The sequence below is a fragment of the Puma concolor genome, chromosome C1 (genome assembly GCF_028749965.1).
Source record: "Puma concolor isolate L17-30 chromosome C1, mPumCon1.1.hap2, whole genome shotgun sequence".
NCBI classification, from domain to species: Eukaryota; Metazoa; Chordata; class Mammalia; order Carnivora; family Felidae; genus Puma; species Puma concolor.
In genome coordinates, this window is record NC_141674.1 from 213,914,050 (window position 1) to 213,929,213 (window position 15,164).

General features: G+C 40.7%; 1 protein-coding gene and 1 long non-coding RNA gene across 3 annotated transcripts in view; both read left to right on the forward strand.

Moving 5' to 3' along the window:
• Nucleotides 1–15,164, forward strand: part of FBXO36 (F-box protein 36) — an 89,307-nt gene that overhangs the window by 1,813 nt on the left and 72,330 nt on the right. The gene's annotated exons all lie outside the window — the stretch shown is intronic.
• On the forward strand, nucleotides 2,743–11,231 carry LOC147578724 (uncharacterized). Its single transcript, XR_015255609.1, has 2 exons — nucleotides 2,743–5,341; nucleotides 8,699–11,231. It is a non-coding gene; the product is annotated as an uncharacterized LOC147578724 (long non-coding RNA).

Consider the following 15,164-nt stretch of genomic DNA (forward strand, 5'->3'; position numbering starts at 1 on the left):
CAAATGAATAGTTGTTTACTTTTTTATTTTAGTAAATTAACCATTAAGAGTGCCTGGCATTAGTTTTCCCCAGGAATGCTTCCCTTGTTGATGTCGTTCAGACTTTGCTCTGTAGTCTAACTTGGGCACATGCCTGTGTTTTATGAAATCCCCCCCTCCCCCCACGCAAGTATTCTTAATTTTTTTCTCTTTCCTTCTTTTTTTTTTTTTTTTTTTTAACAGATCAAAAACTGGTTTTTATTTCAGGCCCTATTCTTCCTGTCAATTGCTTCTATAAAAAATCCTTTTCAAGCTGATCCATTTTCTTTTTTAAGCAGATGGAATATATCCACTATAGTTCTACCAGTGAGAGTTCATCTCAAATCTGATTAATTCACTCTCTTTTTAAAGTAAAATTTGTTGTAAAAAATAGTAAGCCAAAAAAATAGTCTTTTCAGTCAACCGTCTTGAGAATATGCTATTTTCTAACCACAGGATAATTTTTCTAAGTCTCAGCACAGGAAACCAAACATCCACTAAGAGGTGGTCTGACATAAATAAGGACTAAAAGACTAGAATTGAACTATGTTTTATAAGATGGACTTTTTCTGGAATGACTTTGTAAAATTTTTCCTTTCTCTTTCTTCTTTTATTTTTTTAAAAATATTGTATGTTATTCAAAATATACCCCAGATTTAGATAGATCTTTCTTTCCCTCTGATTCTCTTTTTTATTCTTTTTCACTGCTTTTATTTTTATTGACTTCAAATTCAAATGATTGCACATTTGACATGGATTTGAAGACAGGTATCTCTCTCATTAGGGTCAGACCATGGTTGGTATAGCACAGAATATAAATGTTGTACATAAATAATTTCTTTGCTTCTTATACAGTAACATTAAATATATATCTTAATGCTTATAGAGGCATTCCCAGTTAACCACTTGATGCTATGATGTTTTGTTTTTTTCCCAAGAAAGGAACTTATAAAATATAGCTTGTGGTTAATATGGCTTCTCAAATTCAATTTTTTTTTTTAATGTTTATTTACTTATTTTGAGAGACAGCAAGCAGGGTGTGCAAGTTGAGGAGGGTTGACAGAAAGGAAGAGAGAGAATCCCAAGCAGGCTCTGCAGTGACAGCACAGCCCCCAATGCTGGGGACTTACAGACTGAGACTCAGACTTACAAACTGGGAAATCATGACCTGAGCCAAAATCAAGAGTTAGTCGCTTAACCAACTGAGCCACCAGGCACCCTTCAAATTCGATCTTTATAATGATCTTAGAAAAATCAATGCCCTGCTTTCTAAATCAAAGGTTTACCCAATTATTTTCACCTAGTTTTAGTAGTAAATATATTTTCTTATGTTGGATTCTAATTCTTTGAAAACTAGTAGATTAATAGTAAGAGCTGGAAAGAACCTTGAATGTTATTTAGGCAAGGGATATTCCACACTTCACCTCTAAGAAAATCTTAAATCGTGACCCTTTGCTTAATTATAATCAGCAAGTTGGCATTTACTATGGGGATGCAAAATATAAGATTTCTGCCTTCAAAGAGTTCATCTTTCATTCCACCAATATGTATTAAGCACCTTTTAAAGTTTATTTATTTATTTTAAGAGAGAGAGCGATTCCCAAGCAGCCTTGGAGCCCAGCACAGGGCATGAACTGTGAGATCAAGACCTGAGCTGAAATCAAGAGTCTGATGTTTAACTGACTGAGCCACCCAGGTGCCCAAGCACCTTTTATATACCTTTTATATGTACTGTTCTAGATGCTGGGGAAACATCAGTGAACCAAACAAAAGTCCCTCCTCTCTGAAGCATATAATCTAGGTAGGAGCAAACAGTTAGTGATTTGATTTATATAAACACTGAAATAGTTTTTTTTTTTTAAGAACAGAGGAAGTTCATCGCCAAGTTAATAAGTAGCACAGATGCTTTAAAATCCGAGTCCAGGGACACCTAGGTGGCTCAGTCAGTTGAGTATCTGACTTTGGCTCGGGTCAGGATCTCGCGGTTCGTGGTTTCCAGCCCTGCATCGGGCTCTGTGCTGACAGCTCAGAGCCTGGAGCCTGCCTCAGATTCTGTCTCCCTCTCTCTCTGCCCCTCTCCCCCCCTTCTCTCCCTCTCCCCCCTTCTCTCCCTCTCTCAAAAATAAATAAACATTAAAAAAACTTTTTAAATAAATTTTGAGTTCAGAGGAAACAAAAATCACTTTAGGCTAGGAGGCTCAGGAGGGTACTATTATCAATATTTGACTCTTGAAATGGAAGTATTGCTTAAGGTGGTCACAACTAGTGGCTTAGGTTTAATGTGACAAATACTGGAAAACTGCGGGAAGCATTAACTGTAAGCTAAGTAGATGAGAATTGGCGGATACTGGCCTCTTGCACCTGTGTTAGACTGTTGTCCCTGGAGCGGCAACGTGTGATAGTCACCCCAGCAAATGAAAAGAGGAAGAATTGCATAATAGATGACCTTAATTTACCTATTTTACTTAATCCTCCTAAAGACTCCAATAAGATACCTAAAGCAATGTCATCTGGAAAAAAAATTCCAAAAGTTCATTCCCCCCAAAATAACCAATATTTTTGACATGCTTTAGAGTTGCAGCACTGACAGACTGAAAACACCTGAGGTCGCAGGCCAACCTGCGACAGGAAACTGTCTTCTCCAAAGACTCTCTCTCTCTCTCTCTGTCTCTGTCTCTCTCTCTCTGTCTCTCTCTCTCTCTTTCTCTCTCTCTGCCCCTCCCCCACACAGGCTGTCTCCAAATAAATAAATTAAAAAAAAAGAAACTAGACTTGGTGACTGACGTTTAGACTTTGCAACAAAGAATCTTGCAGGTACTACTTAAAACTGCACAGCAATTTTAAAGATACAAGATTCAAGTACAGCCTAATAAAAATGTTAATACATACACCCTTTGACCCTGCAAATCCATTTCTAGGATTTTCTATGCAAAAATGCTTTCACATAAGTACTAGGATCTGTGAGCAAGAAGCTCACCAGAGTGAAATAATTGTAAAAACATCTTTCCATTAGTGGAAATTTGGTTAAACTGTGAATCATTCATACCGTAGAATACTCTGCAACCTTTTAAAAAACAACGTGCCAGATCTCTTCAGTAGACCAAATCTTAAGCAAGAAAAGCAAGTTGCTGGGTTAAACATATCCTATAGGAAAAAACAGCCACCAGAGTAGTTTTATTTTTTTTAATAAATGTTAATGGCGTTTAAATAAGTGTAAGAGGAAACAGCTGAAGTGCATCACTCAGAGATGGAATTAGTGATTGCTTTCACTTCCTGCATTATGTATTTTTTTTTTATTTTTGAGAGCGAGACAGCACAAGCTGGGGAGGGGCAGAGAGAGAGGGAGACAGAATCTGAAGCAGGCTCCAGGCTCTGAGCGGTCAGCACAGAGCCCAACGCGGGGCTCAAACTCATGAACCGTGAGATCGTGACCTGAGCTGAAGTTGGACGCTCAGCCAACTGAGCCACCCAGGGGCCCCTGCATTATGTGTTTTTGAAAGATCCGAGTTTTTGTACAATGAGCATTTATTTTTGTAATCAGAGAAAAGCAGGAAAAATGAAAATGGAAGCGGATAACACTTACTCTGAGCAGTCCTGCTCCGTACATTAGCTTCCACCTGCTGTATCGGTACCACCGTTCAGCCACCTCCCACCTTATATAATGAGCAGCATTAATAACTGTGTCACCAGATTCTACTGATGGGGGGAGGGGTTCTAATTCAACAAGTTTAGAAGGTGCAAATGGGTTAATGGCTACTTAGGAAATTTTAAGGTCTAGAAACTTCTGATTTTACATTTTTTGCTTTTGTCTTTTGTTTTTTAATGTAGCTGATAATTGCTTTTGAGAAAGTACAACTTTGTTCTCTTGCTTTGTTGCAGATGACATAGTATTATTGAGCTAAAAAGGAGATCTAGAAAAGAAAATAAGGCAGAGGTCATCCACTGAATAGATTTATAGGCCCCCACCCCATAAAGCTTAAAGAACAGAACCTCTCAAGTAATCTAAAATTATACTAACTAGGGACGCCTGGCTGGCTCAGTCAGTGGTGCATGCGACTCTTGGTCTCAGGGTTGTGGATTCGAGCCCCACGTTGGGTGTAGAGATTACTTAAAACTTTCTAAATAAATAAAAGCATATTAACTAGACACCAGGTTGCACATTTTGGAAGTAGGATGGGGTGCAGTCAACTTGTTATCATGATGGCATTTTCCCAGAGGCCCCAGGAGCCCCTAAATCATGCCTTACTCTAGCCCTGCTTCCCACATAGGGCCCCCAAGAATCACATACATGGAGAAGATACTGCAGAGGGGAGTAAACGTACATTCCCCTTTTCCTTCTGGTTACTCTTGCCTTGTCCCTAAGGGGACGTCTCCCCCTGATGGACTGATGTCATGCCATTATCTCTGACATCAAGCTATTGCGCCCATTCTGCCCAATGGCCACCAGCCACAGCCAAAACGTTTCCACGCAGAACTGCCGTTCCTTTTTTTTTTCTTTTTAATGTTTGTTTTATTTTTGAGAGAGAGCACGAGCTGAGGAGGGGCAGAAAGGGAGACACAGAATCTGAAGCAGGCTCTAGGCTCTACGCTGTCAGCACAGAGCCCTATGCGGCGCTCGAACCCACGAACCATGAGAGATCCTGACCTGAGCCAAAGTCTGACACTTCACCGGCTGAGCCACCCCGGCTCCCCTGCCACTCCTTTTAAAGTCCAAAACTCAGCAGAATGCTTGCCTTAGCTTATTTTCCTCTTGCCTATTCTTTACGATTTGACCTATCCCCCTCTTTGGGGGCTGTCTCTTTGTCTCCCAAAGCTCCTTGTTCTTCCCTCTGCTGTTAAATACAGGCTTTTCCCATCTTCACTCTTAGAACGTCCGGTTGGTCCTCTGCTCCAGGCCCTCCTCGGGAGTGTTCTGGTTTTCCCACCTCTTTCTGACCTGCAGCGACCTACACCTGCCCTGAGCTCCCTGCCCTGCCCCACGGGTTCCGCCAGGTGTTCCCGCCTCCTGCATTGTCCTTCCATTCCTCAGACCTGACGCCCTTCGGAAAAATGATTCCCAGCCCGTGACACTCCAGGAGGTACCCGATTCGAATTGTCAAGTGGCTTTTCATCAGAAATGGAAATTCCTTTTCATTTTCCAAAGTGACGTGGCACTTTTGGGGAGAGGGGGGATAAAATAATACAAATAAGCTGATCAAATTCTTTAAAATTACAGTATTCAGCGCCTTACCATATTAGAAGCCAGTTGTCCAGTGACTCCTAAACCCTCATTTCAAAATTACACGAGGGCCCGACAGAGCGCCAGGATCATATCTTTTCTCAGGTAAATCGTTCATTCAGCACCTATGAGCACCTACTCATTCTGGGCAGTTAATTTGGTCTCACCCTACACTGACACAGATATGTCTCCTAATTATATGGGGCAGTAGAGCACTTAATTGGGAGTCACTGAGTCATGGGTTCTTTTATTCCTCCTGCTAGCCTGCAAGCTCTTGACCTGGGGCAAGGCACTTCATTTTTCTGGGCCCCAGTTGCCTCATCAACGTTGTAAGTTTCCTAGTCCAAGAGATCACGAAGGTTTATTCCATTTCTAAAATGCTGTTTTGCATGAAAGTGGTATTTCATCCTGGAAACAGCACTCGATTTTTTTTTTTTTTTTTTGAGAAAAATTAGATTTGCATTGAAGATTCTATATTAGTAGCTATGTGACCTGGTATAAGTCTCCACCTGCCTGAGGTTCCATCTCTTCATCTGTAAAATGAGCCATTCAGCTCTTGGCTATTTCACAGATACAGTAAAAGCCAGATATATATATATACATAAAGCACTCCAGGCCAGTGTTTTTCAAAGAGAGGTTGTCTGATCAAATAGGATTGGAAAATCCTGGGTCAAACACAGTCTATTTGCTTCTCTTCTCCGGAATTTGTCAGAGCCTTTCAAATCCTGCTGTCCACCATGCATCTCTCAAGAGGAGACTGTACCTTGGAGCTTTTCCTATAGGCTTGTGAGTCTGGAGCCCCCTTTTCTCTGAGTATCTCAGGAGCTGAGGTTCTGGGGAATATTGACTGCAAAATACCTACCAGTGTGCCTGGTACAGAGCGGCCAACTACTGAGGAAATGTTTCTTATGTTGTTTTCTTCCAATGCCAAACCAGCCAAATTTCACCTTTTCCATAAAAGGATTATAGTAACTCTTTACTCACCTCATATTTTATTTTTATTTTTTATGTTTACAATTAGCTTATGTTTCCACAAAGTACCTATTGGTGTTTTGATTGGGATTGCAATGAATATATAGCTTCATTTGTGGTGAATTGACATCTTTATGATATCAAGTTTCCAATCAACAAATACAGTATACCCATTTTCTAGAATTTTTTTAGGTAGTCTTTAATTTTGGTCAACAATATCTTATAGTATGGAAATCTTATATTTTTGTTAGATTTCTAGGTGTTTACCTATTTTATCGTAAGTTATACTGCTTCTTAAAATTGTATTTTCTATTTATGGCTACTAATGAAAACAATTGATTTTAGGGGTGCATGGGTGGCTCACATCACGATCTCACGGTTTCCCAGTTCTAGCCCCGCATCGGGCTCTGTGTTGACAGCTCAAAGCCTGGAGCCCGCTTCAGATTCTGTGTCTCCCTCTCTCTCTGCCCCTCCCCTACTCGCTCTCCCTTTCTCTTTCTCTCTCTCTCTTTCAAAAATAAAAACATTAAAAAAATTTTTAATAAAACAATTGATTTTTGCTTCCAGTAAATTTCCTTTTATCTGGTGATCTTACCAAGTCACTTACTAATTTTAAAAATTTGTAACTTTTTAGATTTTCTGACACGTTCCTGTCTTCTGTGAATAGTGACATGTTTCTTCCTTTCTGAGCCTCCTATCTTATTTGTCCTTACCTTATGACATTGGCTAAGACTGCCACTAAAATGTTGAAGAAAGATGATGACACCAGGCATTCTGTCTTGCTGTTAGACTTATGGGAAAGGCTTTCAGTATTTTGCCATAAAGTATGATGTGTGCTGTAGATTTTTTAAATCACATTTAAGATGTTTCCTTTCATTTCATGTTTGCTGAAAGTTTCTATTTTGAATGAATAAATGAATTTTATTTACAAAAAAAAAATAGGACTTTAAGCTATATGCTAAAATTCAAGGTTGCTGTTTTTCTCTAAGTTATTATTTAGGTTATTATAAACTGAGTGCTTCCTGACTCCAGGATCACCATTCTCACCATTCCTTAAACAACACCTATCATTAGGGGCACCTGGGTGGCTCGGTCGGTTAAGCATCTGACTTTGGCTCAGGTCATGATCTCGCGGTCTGTGAGTTTGAACCCCACGTCAGGCTCTGTGCTGACAGCTCAGAGCCTGGGGGTTGCTTCAGATTCTGTGTCTCCCTCTCTCTCTCTGTCCCTCCCTCGCCTAGGCTTGCTCTTTCTCTCTCTCTCTCAAAAATAAACATTAAAAAAAGAAAAGAAAAGAAAATGCCTCCTAACATTTGAGCCTGGGTAGCTCAGTCTGTTTAGCATCTGACTCTAGATTTCAGATCAGCTCATGACCTCACAGTTCCGTGGGATCACCACCAGTCTGCAGTAGGGTTCTGCCCTCACAGCCTGGCACCCATTTGGGATTCTCTCTCTGCCCCTCCCCTGAGTGTGGTTCATGCTTTCTTTCTCTCTCAGAATAAACGAACAAACAAACAAAGAAAATTCCCACTTACCATTTGAGATCAGTACGGAAATAAAGAACCACTGAATAGTATCTTACATGGATCAAAGAGCTAAATGTTATACACACAAACGTACACTATGAAAGTACCATAAGAAAATAAGGGAGAATGTCATTTGAGTCTGGAGGTAGAGTATACACAAGACTCCGAATCTGGAAGCCAGAAAGGAGAAGAATGGCAGATCAAGTACCTACAAAATAAAGTTTTGTGGGCGCCTGCCTGGCTCACACAGTAGAGGACGTGACTCTTGATCTCAGGGTTATATGTTTGAGCCCCCCACTCGGTGTCCAGATTACTTCAAAATAAAAAAAAAATTTTTAATAAAAAGGTTTTGTTTCATGAATAATACTTAAAATTAATAAATTGCCTGGGAGAAAATGTTGGCCGCATATTTAGCAGGCAAAGAGTTCATATACTTCAGTATCCAAAGATTATTAATTGTACCAATTTGACAAAACTCAACTTTCGTTTATGATTTAAAAAGAAAAAAAAAAAACCTCTCAGCAAAGCAGTGTAGACGGAACATACCTCAAGATAATAAAGGCCATATACTGTATGACGAGCCCACAGCTAACATCGTACTCAGTGGTGATAACTGAAAGTTTTAATTGTAAGGTCAGAAGACAAGGATGCACAGTCATCACTTTTATGCAACATAGTACTGGAAATCCTAGCCAGGGCAATTAGGCAAGGGCAAGAAATGACAGGTTCCAAATTGCAAAGGAATACATAAAACCATCCCTGTTTGTAGATGACATGGGAAACTCCGAAGGTTCCATCAGAAAACCGTTAGAAAGTAAACAAATTCAGGAAAGTCGCAGAATACCAAATCTATACACAAAAGTCTGTTGCATTTCTATACACTAATAAAGAACTATCAGAAAAAGAAATTGAGAAAACAGTCCCAGGGTGCCTGGTCAGTTAAGTGTCTGTCTCTTGGTTTCAGGTCCTGATCTTGCCTTTCCGTGAGTTCGAGCCCCGCGTCGGACTCCGCGCTGAGGGTGCAAAGCCTGCTTGGGATTCTCTCTCTCCCTCTCTCTGCCCCTCTCCCTAGGTTGCACTCCCTCACTCTTTCTCAAAATAAATAAACTTCAAAAGAAATATTTAAAAATAAATAAAAATTTAAAAACTGATGTGGGATTGGCACCAAAATACACCTACAGATCGATGGAACAGAATAGAGAGCCCAGAAATAAACCCACACCTATATGGTCAATTGATCTATGATAAAGGAACCAAAAATACACTCCGGAGAAAGGAAAGTTTCCTCAGTAAATGATTTTGGGAAAATTGGACAGACGTGCAAAAGAATGAAAATAGATCACTATCTCATACCGTACACAAACTCAAAATGGACTAAAGACTTGAATAGAAGACATGAAATCATAAAATCCTGGAAGAAAACATAGGCAGTAAGCTGCCATAAGTCTTGGGGATGATTTTTTAAATCTGCTACCCAAAGCAAAAGCCACAAAAGCCAAAATGTAAACAAGTTGGACTATATCGAACTTAAAAGCCTCAGCATAGCAGGGCACCTGGGTGGTCGGTTAGTTAAGCAGCCAACTCTTGATTTCGGCTCAGGTCGTGATCTCACTGAGATTGAACCTCACATTGGGCTCTGCACTGACAGCATGGAGCCTGCTTAGAATTCTGTCTTTCTCTCTTCTGCCACAGCCTGCTTGGGATTCTGTCTTCCTCTCTCTCTACCCCTTCCCCCACTCAAAATAAATAAACTTTTTTTTAAATAAAGAGACCAAGCATTTTTAAAATATTTTAAATGTTTAATGTTTAGTTATTTTTGAGAGAGAGAGAGCGTGCACAAGTGGGGAAGGGTCAGAGAGAGAGGGAGACACAGAATCTGAAGCAAGCTCCAGGCTCTGTGCTGTCAGCCCAGAGCCCGGCATGGGGCTTGAACTCGTGAACTTCGAGATCATGACCTGGGCCAAAGTTGGATGCATAACTGAGTGAGCCACCCAGGTGCCCCAAAATAAATAAACATTTTCAAAAATTAAAAATAGAACCACATATGACCCAGCAATTTGACTTCTGGATATTTGTCCAAAGAAAATAAAAACACTAATTCAAAAAGATATATGCACCCCATGTTCATTGCAGCATTATTTATCATAGCCAAGATACGGAAATAGTGTAAGTGTCCAACAGTGGATGAATGGACAAAGCAGTTATATACATACACACACATACACACACAAAGAGTGGAATATTTTTCAGCCATAAAAGAGAATGAAATCTTTGGGCACCTTTGTGTCTCAGTCCATTAAGCATCTGACTTTTGATCTCAGCTCAGGTCTTAATCTCAGGGTCATGAGTCAAGCCCCACATTGGGCTCTGCGCTGGGCATGAAACCTACTTAAAAAAATCCTGCCATTTGCAACAACATAGATGGGACCCAGAGGGTATTATGCTAAATGAAATAAGTCATAGAAAGACAAAAATACCATATGATCTCTCTTATATGTGAAATCACACACACACACACACACATACACCAAACTCATAGAGAACAAACATTGATGATTGCCAGAGGCAGGGAGTGGGGAATGGGAGAAATGGGTGAACTTTTCTTTTTAGATTAAATAAATTGAATATTTAAAGAAGTGAATAACTATGCTAGTATTCTAACATCTCCATAACATTTAGAAATTCTAAACGGTTTATCGGATTATTTAGGGATTTGGAGAGATTGGTAGCATTCTTCACTTTCAAAAGTGCCTGGGTGGCTAGTAAGTTAAGCGTTTGACTCTTGATTTCTGCTCAGGTCATGATCTCTCAGTTTCATGAGATCAAGTCCCGAGTCGCTCTGCACTGACAGCGTGGAGCCTGCTTGAGATGCTCTCTCTTCCTCCCTCTCTCTACTTCTCCCCTACTCGCATGTTCATACGCTCTTTCTCTCTCAAAATAAATTAATAAACTTTTTAACAAGTTATGATTTAACATTGAAATAGATTCCCTGCTTACTTAGGTAAAAGATCAGTTTGGTCTCTCTCTCTGTGTCTCTCAAAATAAATAAATAAACTTAAAAAAATTTTTTTAAAGAGGTGCCTGGGTGTTACAGTTGGTTAAGCATCCAACTCTTCGTTTCAGCTCAACTCATGATCTCACAGTTCATGACTTCAAGCCCCACATCAGTCTCTGGGCTGATGGTGCAGTCTGCTTTGGGATTCTGCCTCTCCTCTCTCCCCCTCCCCTGCTTTTGCGCTTGCTCTCTCTCAAGTAAATAAACTTAAAATACTTTTTTAAAAAAGATGTTTGGGGGGTGCCTGGGTGGCTCAGTCGGTTAAGCATCCGACTTCGGCTCAGGTCATGATCTTGCAGTTTGTGAGTTTGAGCCCCACGTTGGGCTCTGTGCTGACAGCTCAGAGCCTGGAGCCTGCTTCTGATTCTCTGTCTCCCTCTCTCTGCCCCTCCCCTGTTCACGCTCTGTCTCTCAATAATAAATAAACATTAAAAAAATTTTTTTAAATAAAAAAATTAAAAGATGCTTCGTTTTTTTCTTACTATATATCTTAATGAACAATTATTCACCTAAGAACCATATTAAAATCCAGAAATAGAATTTGCTTGATCCCTCTAAAGCCACCTCTTAATAACAAACCTAATTGTTATAATAAAATTAAACATCGAGTGCTTATAACAGGTGAGGCATTTAATCCTTGAAACAAGCTTACAAAATGGGTACGATTATTACATAGGTGAGAAACTGGGATTTAGAGAGCTTAAACAAATTGCCTGGGATCCATCCATTATGACCAAGCAGAGAATAACCTTTGGCCAGTCTTACTTAGGCTTTTTCTAAATGCCACAGCTACATCTCAGCTTGGTTTCCATTTAAAACAAAATAATCTTGGGGCGCCTGGGTGGCGCAGTCGGTTAAGCGTCCGACTTCAGCCAGGTCACGATCTCGCGGTCTGTGAGTTCGAGCCCCGCGTCGGGCTCTGGGCTGATGGCTCAGAGCCTGGAGCCTGTTTCCGATTCTGTGTCTCCCTCTCTCTCTGCCCCTCCCCCGTTCATGCTCTGTCTCTCTCTGTCCCAAAAATAAATAAAAACGTTGAAAAAAAAATTTAAAAAAAAAAAAAAAAAACAAAATAATCTTTCAATGAAAACAGTGAATGACTCAGAATGATTCAGAGATTAATATGCAACAAATTACTCTTGGATTATTTTCCTTCATATTGTCACTTCAAAATAAAAATCACATCCTTGACCCCACATCCCTTTTATTTAGAGAGAGAGAGAGAGAGAGAGAGAGAGAATGTTAAGTAGGCTCCATGCCCAGCTGAGCCTGACATGGAGCTCAATCCCACACCCCTGGGATCATGACATGATCCAAAATCAAGAGTTGGATGCTGAGCTTAACCAACTGAGCCACCCAGGCATCCCCACGTCCTTTCTGTCTCTCACCCCCTCTTTTCCTTCACAAAGTACTCACTGCTTCTATGACCTTTCTCTCATTCATTCCTTAAGACAACTCCTACCTCCCTCTTACTCCTGGTATGTTACTCAGTAATCTAGAATTGTTAAATCTAAAGGATGTCTTATGACCTTAGCATACTTGACGTTTCATGCTGTTGATCAGCCTTTTCTTGAAATGCTTCCCTTTGTTACAGTCAAAGGATTGTATTCTTTCTTGGTTTCTTCTAGGTTTATGGCAACTGAAGTGCTTCTTGCCTTCATGACCACATTAATGTTGCTATTTCTAAAGTCTGTATTTGTGCCTTAGCTTTTCTCAACCTATTCTGCCTTAAAAAAAAAAAAAAAGAAAAGAAAAAGCAAGGTCATTGGGGTTGATTCTAATCCAATATGGCTGGTGTCCTTATAAAAAGAGATTAAGACACAGACATGCACAGACAGGAGACCATGTGAAGACACAGGGAGGAACTAGCCATTTACATGTCAAAGAGAAAGTTTTCAGAAGAGGCCAACCCTGCCAACACCTTGACTTCTACCTTCCAGAACTATGAGAAAATAAATCTATGTTTCAGCCATCTAGTCTGCAGTACTTTGTTAGGACAACTCTAGCAGTATAATTTTCTAAAGTTAAAGAGTCATCTGAATTAAAGTTGTTTTTTGTTTTTGAACAGATAAGTGAATACTCATGAAGAGAAAAAAGCCTTGTCAGACTCATTCATTATAACCTTGAAAGGGGGATTTGGAAGAATTGATGCAGTCTATTTTTGACTCTAACATGTTTAAGATTATATTCTATAGGAAACACCCATTTATTAGGGAATCAGTTTACAACCATCCTATAAAGGCTCATTGGACAGAGGACCAACCTCAGAGTATAGTTATGAAAATACATGCTGACTTGGAGAATGGGGGGTCAGGACAAAGTGGCCAATGATCTAGGGGGAAAAAAGAAGAAGAGGGGCACCTGGGTGGCTCTGTCAGTTAAGCGTCCAACTCTTGATTTCTGCTCAGGTCATGGTCTCACGGCTCGTGAGGTCAAGCCCTGCATCCCCGCAGTGTCAGCACAGAGCCCACTTGAGATTTTCTCTTTCCTTCTCTGTCTCCGCATCCCCCCCACCCCCCTCCACCCTGCTAGCACGTGTTCTCTCTGTCTCTCTCTCTCTGTCTCTCTCAAAATAAATAAACATTTAAAGAAGAAGAAACATACCATTTCATTTGCCTTAAAACCCATTTGCCAACATGGTTTAGGTATTAGAGGGTAGGATCAGCATTATTAACGTAGATTCCTTACCAATATGGACAAATGGTAAGAGAGCCACAGAATTTTGATTAAGAGTGTCAAGCGCTTGGGGCAGAGCAATAATTACTAAAAGGGAATTCTTGCTCTGTAATCTTGCTCAGTCTGGCTGATGAATATTTTAGGAGTGATTATCAAGCGCTGAAATAAAAAAGTAGCCTTGCAAGAGGGGGAGGCGCCATCATGAGAGGCAAGAATAGAAGTGCAGAAATCAACCGTAAGTTCATCTTCAGTTACGCTTACCGCTAGCCAGTCCCTGGGCCCCACTTCTAAGCTCTGGATTCAAGAATGTAGAAGACTCACAGTTGAGTAGTAAAGAGAATCCATTCATATAGGTTAAAATAATTATACGATTATTTAACTACACAGTAGGTCTGGGTTATTTAATGGTACTTTTTTTTTTTTTAAGAATGATTTCATCATAATTGATGATAATCAGCTATTCTCCATTAACTCAGCAGGGCTCAAAACGAGAGGCATTATGGGGCGCCTGGGTGGCGCAGTGGGTTAAGCGTCCGACTTCAGCCAGGTCACGATCTCGCGGTCCGTGAGTTCGAGCCCCGCGTCAGGCTCTGGGCTGATGGCTCAGAGCCTGGAGCCTGTTTCCGATTCTGTGTCTCCCTCTCTCTCTGCCCCTCCCCCGTTCATGCTCTGTCTCTCTCTGTCCCAAAAATAAATAAACGTTGAAAAAAAAAATTAAAAAAACAAAAAACGAGAGGCATTAGCCCCCACCGCAGCGTGTGGCATTTGGGTTAAACATAGGGAAGAACTGGCTCAGTGGGACGAATGACTACGAAAGGATATGGAATTTCCTACGTGGGAGAGCTTTAAAATAGTCTCACAAGTGTCGAGGCAATAAAAAATATTTGCAAATTAATAAAGTAAATAACACTGCAGAAAAATGGGCAAGGAACATGAAGAAACTTAAATACATAACTAATAAACACGAAAATATGCTTAATCTTACTAGTGATCAAGGAAATACAATTTAAAAAACCACAAGAGAGGGGCACCTGGCCGACTCCGTTGGTGGAGCACATGACTCTCGATCTCGAGGTTGTGAGTTCAAGCCCCACTTTGGGTGTGGAGCCTACTTTTTAAAAAAATTAAAAAAATAAAACCACAAGATAGAAATTTTTCTACTGGCAAACAATTGAAACTACCCAAGTTGGCAAAGCTCCGAAAGGGCTTCTTTCAGTGTTTGCTGCACACCAAGTCCTGGACGTGCCAACAGTGCAAAGATGAGTTTCTTTCCCTCAGGAAGCTTGCGGTCTAGTGGGGAGACAGGTGACAGCAAGGTCATGTAGCAGAGATCTGAGCTGCCTGGTGAGGGAATTGGAGGGAATCCTGAAAAGTCAGCACATCAGGGAAGACTCAGTGAAAACTACTAGATGTGAGCTTGAGACCAAGACAGAAAAGCCAGGGATGGGCCTTTGCGCAAACGCATGAGCACAGAGCTTGTTCCGGAACAAGTCCTAAGTATTGTCTTCTTGCAGGATGTGAAGCTGGGTGCCAGGACCACTGAGCGGCAGCCAGGGAGCAGATCAGGAAGTTCCTGACAAATCAAGCCTTAAGACTTGATATAGCCCAGGGCACCTGGCTGCAGTCTGTAGAGCCTGTGACTCTTGATCTCGGGGTTGTGAGTTCAAGTCCCATGTTGGCTGTACAGATTACTTAAAAAAAT